The following is an 18,198-nucleotide window of genomic DNA, read 5'->3' on the forward strand; positions in this document are numbered from 1 at the left end:
TGTTTCCTTACATCAGATAGGAGCTTTGATAATTCAGTTCCCAAGGGACTGAGCTCACCATATGGAACAGGCCCTTTTGCAAAATTTATATATGTCCTCACAGGGTTTTAAATTCACAAATGTACAACTCGAAGATGGAACCATTCCATTTCATGATTCTCAAAAAGTACACGTTTCTCCATACCACCTGTTTGTTGAAGGAACTGGACAGTTCTCCTGCTTTGAGGGTGACTTGCTAGTCACCAAACCTGGTGGCTTTTCATAGTGTGGGGGCTTCTCCACCTTCTTGTGTGCTTTAAGACAACTTTCCAAGACCCTCTGCTCTCATCATTTTATACTCTCCCTCTTCTCTGCTTCCTTTAATTTCTCTTGCATGTCTTCGATTTTTACTTGCATATAGACAATTGCTAGATTGGCCCTACTTGTGAAATCATTCCCTAATACCCAAGGTAATTGCTGCCTCCCACTCCTCTTCTACTGACCTTTGTGTTTGACACCAGTGAGTGATCTCCTTAGAAATCATTGGTCTCCATGGCACTGCTGTGTCTAAATTCCTCGTCTGCATTCACAGACACCTCAGCCTCCTTCATTCCCTAACTCTTCTTCCTCTTGCGTGTGTTCAAGCGGCTTCTCTAGTTTGGGGTTTATTTGTTTTGTTTTTATAAATTTGCTTTTTTATCTGAACCTTTGCACTTGTGATTCTTATCTTACCACTTGTTTGACTATTACATCGATGTGGATGACCCACGAAGCCATATCCCTAGCTCTGCCATCTCTAGAATTCAAGACCCAAATGTTCAGCTTCTAAGTGTCTTCACATGGAGATTATTTCCACAGTTTCCAATCCTTTCTGTTGAAGAAAAAATTCCTAATATTTCTCCCACTCAAGTCTTTATCCTTCTTGATTACCTTTTGAAGAATGGAGGGTTTATGATGGGGTGTGTGTATGTGTGTGCACATGCATGTGTGCCTGTATGTGTATGCATGCATATTTTGGGGAATGTGGACGAAGGGATGTAAAACATTGAATTGTCAATGATTCTTCTCTTGCCTGACCTTTGTTCTTCCAACGCATTCACCTGGTCACCAGAGCTCATCCACTCCCCTCTGCAAGGTCTCTAACAGATGAACCTTCTGCCACTGCCTGTACCAGTATTCTTACAATAGCTAACCTATTTGAGCATTTATTAAGCACTTTTGTGGGAATTTTTTTTTATTTTTTATTTTTTTTATTTTTTGAGAGGGAGTCTCGCTGTGCCGTCCAGGCTGGAGTGCGGTGGTGTGATCTTTGCTCATTGCAACCTCTGCCTCCTGGGTTCAAGCAATTCTCCCACCTCAGCCTACTGAGTAGCTGGGATTACAGGCATGTGCCACCACGCCCAGCTAAAATTTTGTATTTGTTTGAGTAGAGACGGGGTTTCTCCATGTTGGTCAGGCTGGTCTCAAACTCCTGACTTCAGGTGATCCGTCTGCCTTGGCCTCCCAAAGTGCTGGGATTACAGGCATGGGCCACCACTCCTGGTCAGTAATTTTAATTATTTAATCCTCAAGATAAACTTTTGAGACAGGTCTTGGTATAAGTCCCCCTATTTACAGATGAGGAGACAGCTCCTTGTGTTAAGAGATTTTCCCAAGGCCACACAGCCAGAGAGTAGCAGAGATTTAAACCCAGGCACTGTGGCTGCTGAAATTACAACCTTCATTGTTTATCTACTGAATCACCTAACAGTTCTTACTTCCCACATCTCATTCTCCTGTTTTCTTTTTCCAAGTGTCTCAAATTCACTCTCCCTCTCTACATATCTGTCTTTCAAAATTCTACTCATCTAACATATTCCAGGACAGTTGTCTAATTCCTTCAGCAAATTGCTGGCATGAAAAAAAAAAGTGTGGGAGGGAGCGCAGTTAAGTTTCTCAGGGGCCTTCTGTACCATCATAACAAAATGTGGCCTATGCACCATCTTCAGATTTTGAGAAGAACAAAGCAACTGTAAAACACATCTTTAAAACTATTTGGGAAATTTGAACATGTGTTAGGAATCAGGAGATATTAAGGGATAGCTGGTAATTCTATTAGGCATAATAATAGGTTAGTGGTTATGTTTTAAAAGATGGAACATACTAAAGTATTTACAGGTTAAATGACATGACAAATGGGACTTGCTTTAAAATACTGCAGCAAACCAAGAAACGAAAACGTGGAAGTAGATGAAACAAGATTGGTAAAATGTTGAAAAATGTCAAAGCTGGATGATGTGGGTACCTTTTGTTGTTTCCTCTACTTTTTGTGTTTGAAAATTTTCGTAATAAAATCTGTTTGTTTTTGTTTTGTTTTGTTTTGTTTTGTTTTTGAGACAGAGTCTTGCTCTGTCACCAGGCTGGAGTGCAGTGGTGAGATCTCAGCTCACCGCAACCTCCACCTCCCGGGTTCAAGCAATTCTCCTCTCTTAGCCGCCTGAGTATCTGGGATTACAGGTGCACACCACCACTCCTGGCAAAGTTTGTAGTTTTTACTAGAGACGGGGTTTCACCATGTTGGCCAGGCTGGTCTCGAACTCCTGACCTCAGGTGATCCACCTGCCTCGGCCTCCTAAAGTGATGGGATTACAGGCGTGAGTCACCATGCCCAGCCCATAATAAAATCTTTTACAAAATAATAAACACTTGTTTTTAGAGCCCCAATGAAAGACTACCTACTCCAGGAAGCTTTCGCTAATGCCCTGTCAGAATTCATCGTTCCCTTTTGGGGGCCTGTTGCACATTTGTGTTGTGTTATAATCATTTAAATGTGTGTTCATCCAAAAGACTGTACACTCTTCAAAGGCACAAGCCATATTATGAGACGGGTCATCTTCACATCCCTCCGAAAACCGGTCATGGCATCTTAACCCCTGGTGAGTGCAGAGTAAACACACTTGTTAAACAGGATGCGCTGAGTGTCCTACGGATGGTCCTACAAATGCCGTATTTTTCATTTTCTGTCATTAATGAGGACCCACTGTAAAAATATCTCTCTGTTCTCATCACCAGAAATAGTTGTGCTTCTCCTGGTTTATTTTTATCATATGGACACTTTGAATCTTGTAAGTGATCATTTTCCCTCTTTGTGTTGCTACTCTAAAGCTTAGAATTAAATTTGTGGCCCACCCACAGCAAGGGTACAGGCATTTGTGGCGTGTGTTTTGTGTGTTGGCTTCATTCCTGGACTCTCTTTTTAATTTTCCTACTTTCATCTTCCTTTTGTTGCACACTCCACTTTGACTTCTTTTTTCTGTAAAACTGTAAAAATGTATAGGAACTCTATTAATTTCTTGGTGCAATCTATCAGGATATAACTAGTGTTCATTCTCTACCATCGTTGTTCTAGATAGAAGATAGCAAACCTTTTTGTGTCTGCTGAGTAGGCAATGTGTTAAGTACTTTACATATTATTTAAATGAGTCAGTAACTCTGCGAAGTGGGTATACAGACTTCATTTTCACAGGTGATAAGACTGAAGCCAAACAGGTCTTTCCCAAGCTCACACATCTGATCAGTATTAGTCCCTGGATTTGAACTTCTTTCTGCTCATTTATACAGAGCCCACAGACTCCCTTCCTTGATATTTCCATTTAAGTTTTGCAATTTTGAAATGATGTTCCTACTAAGACTTCAGAACACACAAACTATCCTTTATTAACATTTGTTTCATTTCTTAATTTCATTGTGCATCTATTTCATGGTATCTTTTTATATTTAATTTTGCTTCATTCTCTCCTCTTTTGAGCATACTATAAAAGATATCCATAAAAATTAAAAAAAAAAAGGAAAGAAAAGGAGTGGTTTGCCCATTTAGTATGTGTGTCTGCAGTGGCCACCAAACTCAGAGCACTTTTTCTCACAGGGCAGTGTTCTGGTTGAGAAGAAGGGTTTGGGATTCAGGGATTATCAAGTCATCCCATGGTAACAAAAGAATCCCACAGAAATGGAAGTTTCAGAAAACATGCCTAGCTGATTATCTATTTAGAGATCATTCTTGACCCAGCCGTAATACCCCCTTCACTCATGCAATGACAGTGGTATCACTAACTAACATTCCTGATGTGCTTACTCTGTGCCAGTCACCATACTGAGCAATTTGCTTGTATTTGCTGCCATTTGATTTTCACAGCTATACAATGTGAGAGGCGTTCTTATTCTCCTCCTGTTTCAGAAGTGGAAGCTGAGACTTAGAGAGGTCAGCGTACTTGCTCAAAGCTACCCAGCTAAAGAGAAGTGGAGCTGAATTTAGAGCCAGGCAGGCCAACTCTAGAATTGGCCTTTGTAATCACGCCTGTGGTCACTACCGTCCTTTCTTTTCCACCACTGTCTTCATCAGCATGTCCATGAGTCATCGCCACATGTCCATGGGCCACGCATTTCTGAAGACTTAACCCAGAAGCCACTCTCTTCATCAAGCCTCTCTCACTCTTCTCTTTCCAAACCTCACCACTCACTGTCCCTTCTCGAAACTTCCATAGAACTTCACCTCCCTGCCCTGCTGTCTTTGTGCACTCTCCTTTTCCTGCCTGCACTGAGTTATTGATGCATGTTTCTTTTTCTTCCTTTCACCATTTTATTCTTTTTCTTATGAATGATGTATTTATTTATTATTTATTTATTTATTTATTTATTTATTTATTTTTATTATACTTTAAGTTCTAGGGTACATGTGCACAATGTGCAGGTTTGTTACATATGTATACATGTGCCACGTTGGTGTGCTGCACCCATTAACTCATCATTTACCTTAGGTATATCTCCTAATGCTATCCCTCCCGCCTCTCCCACCACCCCATGACAGGCCCCGGTGTGTGATGTTCCCCACCCTGTGTCCATTATTCAATTCCCACCTATGAGTGAGAACATGTAGTGTTGGTTTTCCGTCCACGCATCTTAAGTGTCTTTCAGCTCTAAGCTTCTCGGGAACGGGGTCTCCATTTCATTCATCTTCATACTCCCTGTGGCTCTCTCAGACAGTGCCCTGCCCTGAGTAGATTCTTATTAAATACCTGGATAGAAAAAGATACTTACTTCAGCCCTTTTCTATCACCAACTTTCAGTTAGTTAGTGCCTTATCTACTCAGGGCAATCCAATGATTTGTAAAGGTACATGTTTGAGGCTTATAGCATATTACCTAATTTATCCCAGTATTGGCCACTGACCCAAAGGAGAAATAAGAATGTCTGCCTTTCCTCAGTCCATCGGTGTAATTTGATAGAAGTTAATAACCCTGGGCTGAGCGTGGTGGCTCACACCTGTAATCCCAGCACTTTGGAAGGCTGAGGCAGGCAGATCACAAGGTCAAGAGATCGAGACCATCCTGGTCAACATGGTGAAACCCTGTCTCTACTAAAAATACAAAAATTAACTGGGCTTGGTGATGCGTGCCTGTAGTCCCAGCTACTCGGGAGGCTGAGGCAGGAGAATCGCTTGAACCCAGGAGGCAGAGATTGCAGTGAGCCGAGATCACACCACTGTTCTCCAGCCTGGTGACAGAGTGAGACTCCATCTCAAAAAAACAAACAAAAAAAAGTTAGTAACCTGAAGTTTAAGAATAACAATAAAGAAAAAAATCTTCTTTGTCAGATTAAAATAAGTATTCATCAGAAATACACACTTATCTAACCTTTTTTGTGGGGGGAGGGGCTGGATTTTTCAGGAGTTAAATTCACCTGTGGTAGAAAGTAAGCTAAATCCCTAGATAACAAATCTAAATAAGATAGATCTGATTTTGCTGTGTTTATAATTCACTAGGGTAAATCTTGCTTTTATTTTGCTTTATTTTTATTTTATTTTGAAGACAGGGTCTTGCTCTGTCACCCAGGTTGGAGTGCAGTGGCACAATCATGGCTCACTGCACCCTCAGCCTCCCTGGCTCAAGTGATCCTCCCTGCTCAGCCTCCTGATTAGCTGGAACTACAGGCCCACACCACCACACTTGGCTAATTTTCTAAATTCTTTGTAGAGACAGAGTCTCCCTATGTTGCCCAGGCTGGCTTTGAACTCCTGGGCTCCAGGGATCCTCCCTCCATGGCCTTCCAAAGTGCTGGGATTATAGGCATGAGCCACTGTGCCTGGCCCCTTGCTTTTAGATTGAGTTGATAGTCAGTATTTCAAATATCTCTAAATTTATAACGTAAGGGTGATGACTTTAGAGCAGTTAACCTAACTTCATTACTGTAAGCGTTTACTGATTCACTCAATCAGCCATAGTGAGTCAGATCCTTCCTCTGGTCTCAGCTCTCATGCAAGATCCTGAAGATATATTGGCAAAAAGCAATAATGATACGGACAATAATCAATTAACTCAATAATCAATAATGATACGGACGTCTATAATTTTTCACATCAGTTCAAGCTAGATGAAATCCTTGTCTGTGTTCTATAATTCGCTGGAGTTAACACTGTGGAACTCATTTATGAGTGATATACGTAATGAAATCTTTTTTATACTGTGCTTTTCTGGGAGGCAAAAAAAGATGTTTCTGTTATGATTGATAAGGAAGGACTCTTACGGAAATGATTAGCTAGGCAAACACATTTGAATACAGTGGCTATCCAGAACGTGGGAGATATTTTCTGGCTCCTTCTCTGCTTCCAGTTACAAAGTCTTATTTTTCAAGAAGCAAGAAAAGGTAATATATGCACATCTGATATGCAATTTCCAAGTGATACAAATCTCATCTTTCCTGCTGCGTAGCTGCTTGCTTTTCCTTGTACTATTTTTTTTTATTTTTTGTCATTGAGAGGTTATGACAACATGAGCCATATTGTATTTATAAACATCACGTGTTTCCTTGATATGGCTTGCAGTTTCTGCCAGACAGAACACATGGAAGAAACATTTCTCGTTAGCTCAGCATTGGTTTTAGTTATGCTGATTTCCGGGAGAGGAAAAATGCCTTCCTACTCAGAATTAACTTTCATAGAGTAGAAACAAAACCTCTGAATGTCCGTGAAATAGTTTTAACAAGAGTGGATACTGCTCCTTTAAACCACATATTTTGACTAAAAGCTTCCTTCTGTAAAAAACCCAAGGCTTGCATTTAGTCACCATGAAGACAGGCAAAGCTGAAAGCATTGGAGAGAGGGGTGGTTTCGAGGTCTCTGTGAGTCTAGAAAGTTTCTTCTAGAAAAGAAAGGCTCACGGAAAATGTAAGGTAAGAACTGTGCCTTTATGATAAGATATTATCTTTAGAATTTTTTTTCATGCTCTGGCACGTTTATCTTTCATTAACTTGTCTTCTGTATTCAAGTTCAATGCAATAGGACATTGGAATTTTAGGTTTTATTTTAACTTCTTGCACACTGCTTAGAAGAAAATCTCTCTTTGTTATTGACATTATTCTGTGTTTTTGAAATCCACTTAAATTAAACTGGGCTGTCTTCAATCTATAAATCTTGTGGTCTTGTTTCTGGCTAACCTTATAATTTGGAAAAGGATTTAAAGTGCCAACATAGTTTGCTTTTACAGGTCTTGTTGATTTATGTGCTCTGTGACAATTTTCAGTGTTTTTATGAAGATGTTGACTTACATACAGTGTCTGAGGCAAAGTCGGTAATTTGAAGGCATGGTACAAACGAGGAGGGAAATTCATATGTGTCCTTTAACATTCCAGGGAAAAACTCTTTGGTATTTTGTTCTTATGAAAATCACTTTAAATTGTAAAATAAAAATAGCCTTTATTCTGGTCTCGAAAAAAATTTAAAGAAATAGCAATTTAATCTGTATAAAATCACATTTAAAACTTCTACAGTTTTTAAATAGCAAGCTTGATATAACAAGTCTGTTATATCAGGTTTAGTGATTGCCTGAAAAGGTCTTTGACAGAAATCATGTTTACTTGAGATAACTATTCTGTCAACTCTTGCAATAATTCAGTCACAATATTTTTGCATTGATTTCCTTTAAAGGAATTTAGTAGGAGCAATGTCCTTTTAAATTAGTCTGTTTCCTTTCAAAAGTACATGTGTTCATGAATTTGCTTATTCATATTTCTGTGGGTATCTTTATCCCAGTTTATAGATGAGTTAATATACATGAGAAGTTGTTATCCAATGTGGTTTACATCATATCTATTATTTTATTTAGTCATCATCATAACCCTACGGAATAGGTACTATTACACCCATTTTAAGTTTGGAAAACCAAGGCTCAGAGAGGAACAAGATCAAGATCACACACTTGTAAGTAGCAGAGCTGGGGTTTAAATCCAGGCTGTCTTCCTTGTTTTTAAGTCCTGGACGGCACAGCCTCAATAGTAGCTGAGAGCTTCAGGTCTAATGTTTATGTGGCTTCAGGATAAACTATTTTGTATTTTTCTGGAATTTTATTTTATTTTAGATCTGTAGCATCCAAAACCTAGTATCACACTGGTTTTTTATCCAGGGACCTGGTTACAACTTACTCAGAGCATAATGAAAACAGTGAACATCAGATAGTGTAGAGATAGAGAAAAGCACTTTGGATAAACGGCTCTTTCCTCTTTACTACACAGACCTTTCCTGTTTTCTTCTTTGCTTCATGTGCTGTGTTGCTCATAAAAACGGTTTCCATAGGACAGAGCAGGGAGCTTGTCTGGGAGCTTGATTTGGGAGCTAGAAAGTATCTTTGAATGGAGACTGGCTAACTGTGCCTGCCCACTGCCCTTCAGTCTGCTCGCAGAGCTCTCAGGAGGGGGCCGGGAAGAATGTTAAGGCTGAAGGTGGAGGATTCTGAAGTTAGGGCAGCTGGCTCAGCTGCCTGAGAGCCCAAACTTCACCTTCAACATTGCTCTTCCCACCTCCTCCTGAAGAGTGAGACATCAACACAGCAGCAAAAATATCCTGGTGACTTGTTATGCAACGTAATTACTGCTAACAGCATCAACAGGGGATGCAGCTGCTCCCAACACAGGCTTCAGGATCAAGGCTTCCAGCCCCAGTTCAGCCTAAAATCCAGGATTGGCTACACAACCAACACAACTCCAAGTTGATTGGAGCAGAACCTTCCTTCTCCCCAGCAGGTACTAGGGTTGGCTCCCGAAGAGTTCTGAGTCGCTGCTGGCTGGAGTGCACATGAGAGGTTTTTGCCACATCCCTCTGCCCTTTGATATCCAAACCACATCCCTTTTCTTTGCTCTTATAAGTATAGGTGTTGGCGGAAATTGCCTTTGACTGGGGACATATGTCCTTGCATTTTCAAGTTGCATCCCTTTTACCTACGTATTTTTCACTTGCTGGGGTTTGTTTTTCTGTGTTCTTTGTGGGTGCTCAGCAAGGCATCCCAGACCATACTGGGCTGTTCTCTACCACATCAGCCTAGGCTCCCTGGGTCCCAGACCCAACCCCTTAGAGGGCTTCCAGGGGACCGTGTTTCTCTTGATGCTTTTTCCAACATTTCTCAAATGAGCATGTGTTACTTTTATATAAATTTAGGGGAAGGGAGAAGAACACGCTAATCTTTTAAAAAGAAAAAAGTTCTTTTAAGATACATTTTGCCTACTGGTAACACATTTTCTTCTGTCCTACTTTTTCTTGTGGAGCAGGTGATCTCTGCTTACATGTGATTTGCAGAAGTCACGGATACTCTGTCCGCTTTTGAGGAACTAGAGCTGGCTACCGCAGGTTTGTAATTGAGAAGACAAACCCGACCTGCATCACCAGTGCTCCCTCAAGAAACAGCCCTGAAACTAATAATAATTTTTTAAAAGACACTTAATGGGTACAGAAAAATCATTTAGAAAGAATGAATGAGACCTAGTATTTGCTAGCACAACATAATGCCTATAGTCAAAAATAATTTAATTGTACATTTTAAAATAACTAAAAGAGTATAACTGCCAGGCGATGTGGCTCACACCTGTAATCCCAGCACTTTGGGAGGCCGAGGCGGGCAGATCACAAGGTCAGAAGATCTAGACCATCTTGGCTAATGCGGTGAAACCCCATCCCTATTAAAACTCCAAAAAAAAAAAAAATTAGCCAGGCAAGGTAGTGGGCGCCTGTAGTCCCAGCTACTCGGGAGGGTGAGGCAGGAGAATAGCGTGAACCCGGGAGGCGGAGCTTGCAGTGAGCCGAGATTGTGCCACTGCACTCCAGCCTGGGCAACAGATCAAGACTCTGTCTCAAAAAAAAAAAAAAAAGAAAAGTATAACCGAAATGTTTGTAACACAAAGGATGAATGCTTGAGGTGACAGACACCCCATTTACCCTGATGTGATTATGCACATTGCATACTGTATCAAAATATCTCATGTGGCCCACAGATACATACACCTACTATGTTGGCACAAAAATTAAAAATGAAAACAAGAAAGAAAGAGGCCTGACGTATTTGGAGTCTTAGGGCTTTAGAAATAGAAAGAAGGTCTTAGGCATCATCTTTTGTAACCCATTGCCCTGTAACTTGAGACCCAGGAGGCCCAGAGTGGTTGGAGTGACATGGTCAAGATCACAAAGAAGAGGCAAAAATAGGGATGGATCTCAAGTCACTGTTCCCAAGACCAGACCCTTGTCTCTATGCAGTGCCATTTCAGCCTGTTCCCTGCTTTTGTTCTCACCCCTCTGGAGCTTACGAGGTTTGTCTTCTTGATTGATTTAGAAAAACACTATCTATTTGACTTCTCTTAGCCATCTTTTGTGGTCACTGAGTCTAGCCAGCTTTCACTTATCCTCTAGAAAGCAGGAAAACTCTCTCTCTCTCTCTTCTGGATTATCTTACTAAAAGAGAACCAGAAATCCTGTAGTTAGGCCAGAGCTGATTAATTGGAAATGCGTGAGCCTGGACTAAAAATAAATGGATTTTAAACTAACCAGATTTAGATTATCCAGTATTTTTTATGGAAGGAGAATAGGCCATCATGTCAACTGAAAAATAGCAGCTGTTTCAAATTATGAGCTACTTTGAATAAAACAATATTGGCTGAACAAGGTTGTACAGTATTATGGCATTGTTTTAAAAAACAGCCCCTTTGCTGTGGCAAATAGCTCCTGCAGTTATGCTGTTTGAAACGTTAATGCATGACTCGTCACATTACTTTCAAAGTTGTCCATTGCTTGGAACCAGTGATTTTAGGTGGCAACTAGAAAAACAGTTCGTAAATGGTAATAATTACACGATGTTGTTTTGAATGAATGTTGGAAAGACTGGTAGCACAAAGAACTTGAGAGTTAATATCCATTAATTCCTTAAGTCACAACTATAATTCTTAGTCACAACTAAGGAGAAAAAAGTCAATTTAAAACTGACTTAAAGAAAATTATTAAATGAGTACTAGTACAGCTGATATAAAGATAGAGCCAAAGTGGTGATGGTATCTTGTTAATGTGTGAAGTATAAAAACCAAGGCTTTAAGATGAAGCCTAAATTGAGGGTTCAAGGAAGGGACGGGGTAAAACTTGATTTAAAAGCATACAATTGGCCAAAAAAAAAAAAATTGGATGTCCAAATGAATTCTAATTCTTCTCTAAGAGTTCTCAGGACCATCAGCATGTTACTATTTGGGAGAAAAGAAGAGCTACTCATTAAATAGTTTTTTGAGCAGATTTATTTATTTAAGGTCTCTCCAGATAAAAGGTGTTACTACCTAGCTTTTCATTGAAGCTAGAGGACCTCTTTCCATTACGCAGGCAGCACTAACTCACTCCATATTCCTGCAACAGAAAATATGTTTGACTTAGTTGATCGACACATGTATTTGATTTCTTTCGTTTTCTTCTTTTCTTGTGACATCAAAGGTCATGCTTTGCCTTGTTCTGGTTTCATTCTTTGAACCTGTTCCTTTTCATGCACCCTTGACAGAGTAGGAAGAGTTCCAAAGAAAAACACAAACAACAAAAAGGAATCATAGCAATGCCAATAATGGGGCAACTCAGAAATAGCAGGGGCCTGATCTATAGGGTGCTTCAACTTCGATGCGTGTCAGCGCCTCTAAAGCATAGGATTGGTGGTCAGGGTCTGATAGCTTCATCTAGAATGAGCATTTAGTACCAGTCCTTGCAGTCACTTGCAAGGAAAGAGGACACGGAATAGAACATTTTGTAGATGGTTGACCCCTTGCAGTAGGGACTGAGGGATCATGATGGATACATCATGGATGGAAATCCACAAAGTGGAAACCGTTTTTGCTTGCCTTTAAAAGCAAATCTAAAAATATATTTTCTAGCAGCTGTGTAACTGCAAAAAAAAAAAAAAAAAAAGTCTGCTCCACTGCAGCGCAACTTACTCACCAGATATCTGCAGGGTTCAGATCTTAATGCTTCAGAAATTTGTTGCAGATTTTACTGTATATATTTAGACCGAGGAGCCTATTAGCTTGCAATCTGAGAGAACCTCTGCATTTTCATGAAAATGAGAAATGTGGCACTGTTGGCAACCTCGGGCTATAATTATGTTAATCTGACCATTTTAAGACTGAAATATGTTGTTTTAAAATGTTTCTGTATTTTTATTATTCGTAACAATGATCTGAAGAAATTCACTGAAATGCTAATAAGTTTCTATTCAGTTTCACTTTGAGACTAGAGCATAAAAATGAGTCAGATGTGGAATTTTGATATTTTTAATTTTGGCACAGAATTTTTATCGACAGATATGTACTCATATACATAGAGTATCTTAATATAAAAACTACTCAAATATAATTTTATATTTTAAATATAGATACAGTGAGTATATGTGCAAAGCCGTCTCGACAGATATGTGCAATAACAAAGCATCTCTACATTTGCATTAAATTCCCAATTTTTGCTATGCCAAAAATTAATTTTGAGCATTATTACAAGATAAATGTTTTTCTATCAAGAACCATGCTAAAGCACCCAGCTCCCTGTTTTTAATATAAATATGGGACAGGACTAGAATGGATCATGTAGTTGAAATTCCGAGAGCCTCTAAACACATATCTTGAGCTAATTAGTTCAGTTTCCTCTTCACCAGTCAAAGCTTGCATTCTGGCCACAGACAAGTAATGACACGGATGCTCTTTTCATTCACAAAAGAGATGTTCTCCCAGGTGGTAAGATGGGAAGGAAAAGAGAATGATCCAATGCCAAGATGTGGGTAATCACCCATCTCACAGTGATTATAGATAATTGCAATTTGAGTCTATTTGTTGTTGTAACACTATGAAATGGATTGGGAGTCTTTTATATAGCCTGATCTGGGTTCAGAATGATCAATTAATTTGGGAATAGGAATGAGGAAAAGTACTTTTTTTTTTTTTTTTTGAGACAAGAGTCTCCCTCTGTCGCCCAGACTGAAGTGCAGTGGTGCAGTGGTTCACTGCAACCTCCGCCTCCCGAGCTCAAATGATCCTCCCCCCCTTAGTCTCCCAAGTTGCTGGGACTAGAGGTGCATGCCACCCCACCAGGCTAATTTTTCTGTTTTTTGTAGAGATAGGGTTTCACCATGTTGCCCAGGCTTGTTGCGAACTCCCGAGCTCAAGCAATCCACCAGCTTCAGCCTCCCAAAGTGCAGGGACTACAGGCGTAAGCCACCATGTCCAGCCTGGACCGTTTTCTCAAATATGATGTCTTTGAAATGTAATACAGTGTGATGTTCTTACATTGGCTGCATCCAGAGTCCTCATTCTTTTGCCAGTTCTTGTACCTCAAAAACGAAATGTGTCATTCATTTCTTCCATCTGTGAATATATGTAAGTGAGCATTTTCCGTTTTATTCATTTTCTTCTGCCTCACAGCTCACTGAGTACACCCCTGAATGTTTGCTGGTGATATTAATAATCATGTGTGCACAGTGACACAACAGTGATGGAACTCATTAGGTATTCACAGCACCAGAAGAGAAAGTGCAAGAAGGTTTTACTGAACCAACTAAGGAGCTGAATCAGGGGCTCAGAGAAGTTCAGTGTCAGGACTACAGTCACAGTTATGAGACCATAGCCAAGAAGAGATTCCCAGCAGGGAGAAACCAAGCCTTTTGAGTCATAATCTGGTGCTCGCTCCACCACACCCCACTGCCTTCCTCAAGATGATGGTGTGGAGGAGTACTGATTGACGAGGAGGATTAAACCTTTTTTTTTTTTTTTTTTGAGACAGAGTCTCATTCTGTCGCCCAGGCTGGAGTGCAATGGCGTGATCTCAGCTCACTACAACCCAGGCTGGAGTGCAATGGCGTGATCTCAGCTCACTACAACCTCTGCCTCCGAGGTTCAAGTGATTCGCCTGCCTCAGCCTCCGTAGTAGCTGGGATTACAGACACCCGCCACTAAACCCAGCTAATTTTTGTGATTTTGGTAGAGTCGGGGTTTTACCATGTTGGCCAGGCTGGTCTGGAATTCCTAACCTCAAATGATCCTCCTGCCTAGGCCTCCTGAAGTGCTGGGATTACAGGCGTGAGTCACTGTTCCCAGCCAATTAAACCCTTTTTAATTAAAAAAAAAAAAAATTGGAAACTAATTTGTATACTTCAGTGCATTGGAGGAAAGGTCATCAAAATGGCCCCAGTGTCTTGCTGCCCTAATTTAAAGAAACCCCTCTATTTATTGTCGCTTATCTTCCTGTCCTCTGTGGAAGAAATATTGCTCTAATGTTGCTTTTCAGAACAGTAAAGATAATGCAAAAAAAAAACAAAGGGCTGAGGAGGTTGGTTTGGGCATTGGTGGAAGATAAGCTACCTTTGTTTCAGCCTGGAGCTTGATTCTTTTTGAAGTGAGTTGAAAGCTCTTGGTGCTAATCAAGAACTTTTTGGGGGGGTGGGGATGGGGGAACAGGATTGTATTCTGTCACCCAGGCTGCAGTGCGGTGGTATAATCATAGCTCACTGCAGCCTTGAACTTCTGGGCTCAAGCCATCCTCCCACCTCGGCCTTCGAGTAGCCGGGGTACAGGCATGCACCACCATGCCTGGCTAATTTTTTAAATTTAAATTGTGCAGAGACAGGGTCTTGCTATGTTGCCCAGGCTGGTCTCAAATTCCTGGCTTCAAGCCCGCCTTGGACTCCCAAAGTGCTAGGGTTATAGGTGTGAGCCACCGTGCTCGGCCCTAATCATGAACTTTGAAAAGTGCTCCGTAGATTACAAAGCATTTTCTTCACTTGCCTTACATCCTGTGTGGGAGGGAGGTCTTTCCTTCCTGGAGGCAATGGGTAAGAAGAGCAACTAGACAGTGTGTAGCTCCTTACTCTCTGCGGGCATTTCATCATACGGAGCATGACTTACTGACTTGCTGTCCGTTCTGTCCATGAGCTACTCAGTGTCAGGAGTACAGGCCTTGACTTAAACGTAGGGATACTCAAAGGCCCACCTGGCAGTTTGTTATTGGGACACACGGAAGCAGATCGTGTCGCTGAAGAGGAGGCTCCTGTCGGTATCAGTACCTGGTGGGGAAGAAGGGATTGGTCAATATTTGGCTACACTCCTTCAGCTGTTGGTGCAGCAAAAGGCATAGCAGGGTGTGGGCAGAGATGCCTGCCAAGCCCAGCCTCAGGGCATGTACAACTCCCAAGCTGGTTGTCTTTAAGGCTGTTATTTATCCAAATAAGGAGAAGCAGTGGTTTTGCTGACCATCTCAGATTTCCAAGCCATGTTCCCTGGCTGGCTGACTGACTTGCTATTTGAACTGAAAACACAAAGGTATTCCTTTGAAATGGAGCAGTCTTGTGGGGCTCGTGGGTACCCTGGAGTCATTACTTGGAAGAAGTTTTTTTTGTTCCCCACATTTGTAGATAACATGAACATGGGTTGGTCTATTTGACCCGTCTCTTGTGACTCTTGCAACACTCGATACAGATGGACCTGATTTGGGACAGAAATAATACTCATTTTTAGAGGTTCTTGAACCACTGCCCTCCTTTGAAGAGGATTCAAAGGTCAGATCTCCACACTGATTTCTTAACACTAGAATGCAAGATTATTCTAGCACTTCATAGATCCTGGCCGTTATCTGACTTCACGCGAGATATTTGAAGTCTCTGAGCCCAGTTTGTTCATCTGTGAAATGGGAATTATAATGTATCTGATGGAAATGAGATGAGAATTAAATGAGGTAATTTTGGAAAGCATTGGTAAATAGGAAGTTACCCAAAATATTCATTTTCTTCCCTGTTTCCATCTTCTCTTGGCAGATTTAGTTGACAATATTTATAATAGAGAAATTCTAGACAATTGTGATTGCTATCCAAAGGATTTAACCAAGCTCACGGTAGAATGGAGATTGTGATGTGAACGTTCAGTGACCCTGTATTACCATGTCCCTCTACTCACTAAAGCAGTGGTTCTCAAAGAGCACTCCCTGGACGAGCAGGTCATTATCACCTGGGGACTTGTTAGAAATACAGATTCCTCGGCACCACCTGAGACCTACTGAATCAGACACAGTGGATGTTAGACCCAGTAATCTGATTTAGCAAACTCTCCAGGTGATTCTGATGCCCACCGTCTGACAGCTGGAAAACCACTGTCTGAGAGTAACTCACTTGTTGGGTCAGTAGTCTAGCCATTCCCCCAAGGCACCTAGGCTTTCCTATCTCTTGTCCTTGACCATGCCTTTGTTCCTGCCTACAATACCTAAGAAAGGGACCTCTTTCTTACCTACTGAAATTCTACTCAGCATCCATGAACCCACTCTCACCTCCTCAGAAAGGTGTTCCTTAGCCACCCCAACCATAAGAATCTCATTCTTCAATGAACTACCAGAGTGTTTGTCTGCTGCACTCGTCTGACACTTGGCAAAGTTATTCTTGCTTTGTCATATTTTAATGTTCATGCACATGTCTTATTTTTCCTACTAGAACATAAGTTCTTCAAAGGCAGAAATCATGTCTTACAGATCCCTTTTCCTTCATCAGTCTTAACGCTGGGCTTTGTATATAGGTAGCTACTCAGTAAATATATGGATCCACAGAATCTCATCATTGGAATGGGCCTTAGAGAAAATCTACATGAGATTTCTTATTTACAGATAAAGAAAGGGATGTTGGCCAGGCGTGATGGTTGATGCCTGTAATCCTAGCATTCTGGGATGCCTAGGCAGGAAGATTTCTTGAGACTAGGAGTTTGAGGCCAGCCTGGGCAATGTAGTGAGATCTCAGCTCTACAAAAAAAAATTTTTTTAATTAGCCAGGTGTGGTAGTGCACACCTGTAATCCTACCTATTCAGCAGGCTGAGTTGGGAGGATCACTTGAATCAAGGAGTTCGAGGCTTCATTGAGCTATGATCACACCATTGCACTACAACCTGAGTAACAGAATGAGACCCTGTCTCTTTAAAACTAAAAAAAGTGAAAAGAAAGAAAACAATATTAACACCTGGACCAGAATGCTGGTTCTGGGATTCCCCGTCTGGTGTTCTTCCCCCATCACCCTGCTGAGCCCACTGCGGGGAAACGCACCTGGGGGCTTTCAGAGCCGCTGGCCTGGCCCCCAAACTAGCAGGTGCTCTCGTGTTCTCTGCCACAGACTCCAACTAAACCCAAGGAAAGCAGATGGGTTTTCAAAGCTATTGTCATCTAATTTATAAACCTAGAACCTCTTAGATTTTTTCATAACTAATGAAAACTGGGAAAGTACACATTTTTCATTCATAAGCCTATAAAATTGTGTAACAAATGGCATCAACTCCTAGCCTTACACGCGAGAATTTCCCCAGCTCGCACACTCAGTACACCTAGGATACCCATGGAACTTCTTTTATTTTTGAATAAAAGTTCACAGTGGGGCATTCACAGTGGAGGAGGTGGCTCCTCTGAACCCAGGAAGAATTGGCACGAGGGCTGTTTTAATCTGGGTCCCCATCATTGTTTTTTTCATGTTTATTTTTGAGGAAAAATTGAATCTGGCAGATCTATGAATTATTGTCTTGTAGTGTTACCCTCTGGGACCGTTCCCTCAGACAATCCTTTCTTCTCTTGACACATGGGCTGATGTTGTTCGGCTGAGGATCAGAATACTGGCACAACTAAAACACCTTTCATCAGAAGTCATCCGTAACACACCTTTTAAAATTTGCTCCACAGACACAGCTCACCTTGTGCTGTTTTTTCTTTTGCTTGGTAATAGAACCTACACAAATCCTACTGAGATCAATATGAACACAGCAGAATGCAGGCAATGGAATGTGGTTCCTGTAGAAGGGCTAAGACGGTAACCTAGGTCCACAGAGTTGGTTTCAGAAAAGCTGTGATCTAAGAAGGAGGAGCAGTGAAGGGAGACATGAGACAGGCCTGAAGGGGTTAA

General features: G+C 41.1%; 1 protein-coding gene across 38 annotated transcripts in view; it reads left to right on the plus strand.

The window, feature by feature from the left end:
• The window catches only part of KIAA1217, an 839,292-nt gene that overhangs the window by 734,942 nt on the left and 86,152 nt on the right, over positions 1-18,198 (plus strand). For 8 of the 38 annotated variants that reach the window (XM_077945990.1, XM_077945996.1, XM_077945994.1 and 5 more), the window contains exon 1: positions 6,832-7,182. The exons of the other annotated variants lie outside the window; for them this stretch is intronic. The gene's annotated coding sequence lies outside the window, so the exon portion shown is untranslated. Of the gene's footprint in view, positions 1-6,831; positions 7,183-18,198 lie in introns of those variants that run through there. 38 annotated transcript variants of the gene reach the window in all.

Source organism: Macaca mulatta, chromosome 9 (genome assembly GCF_049350105.2).
Source record: "Macaca mulatta isolate MMU2019108-1 chromosome 9, T2T-MMU8v2.0, whole genome shotgun sequence".
Classification (NCBI taxonomy): Eukaryota; Metazoa; Chordata; class Mammalia; order Primates; family Cercopithecidae; genus Macaca; species Macaca mulatta.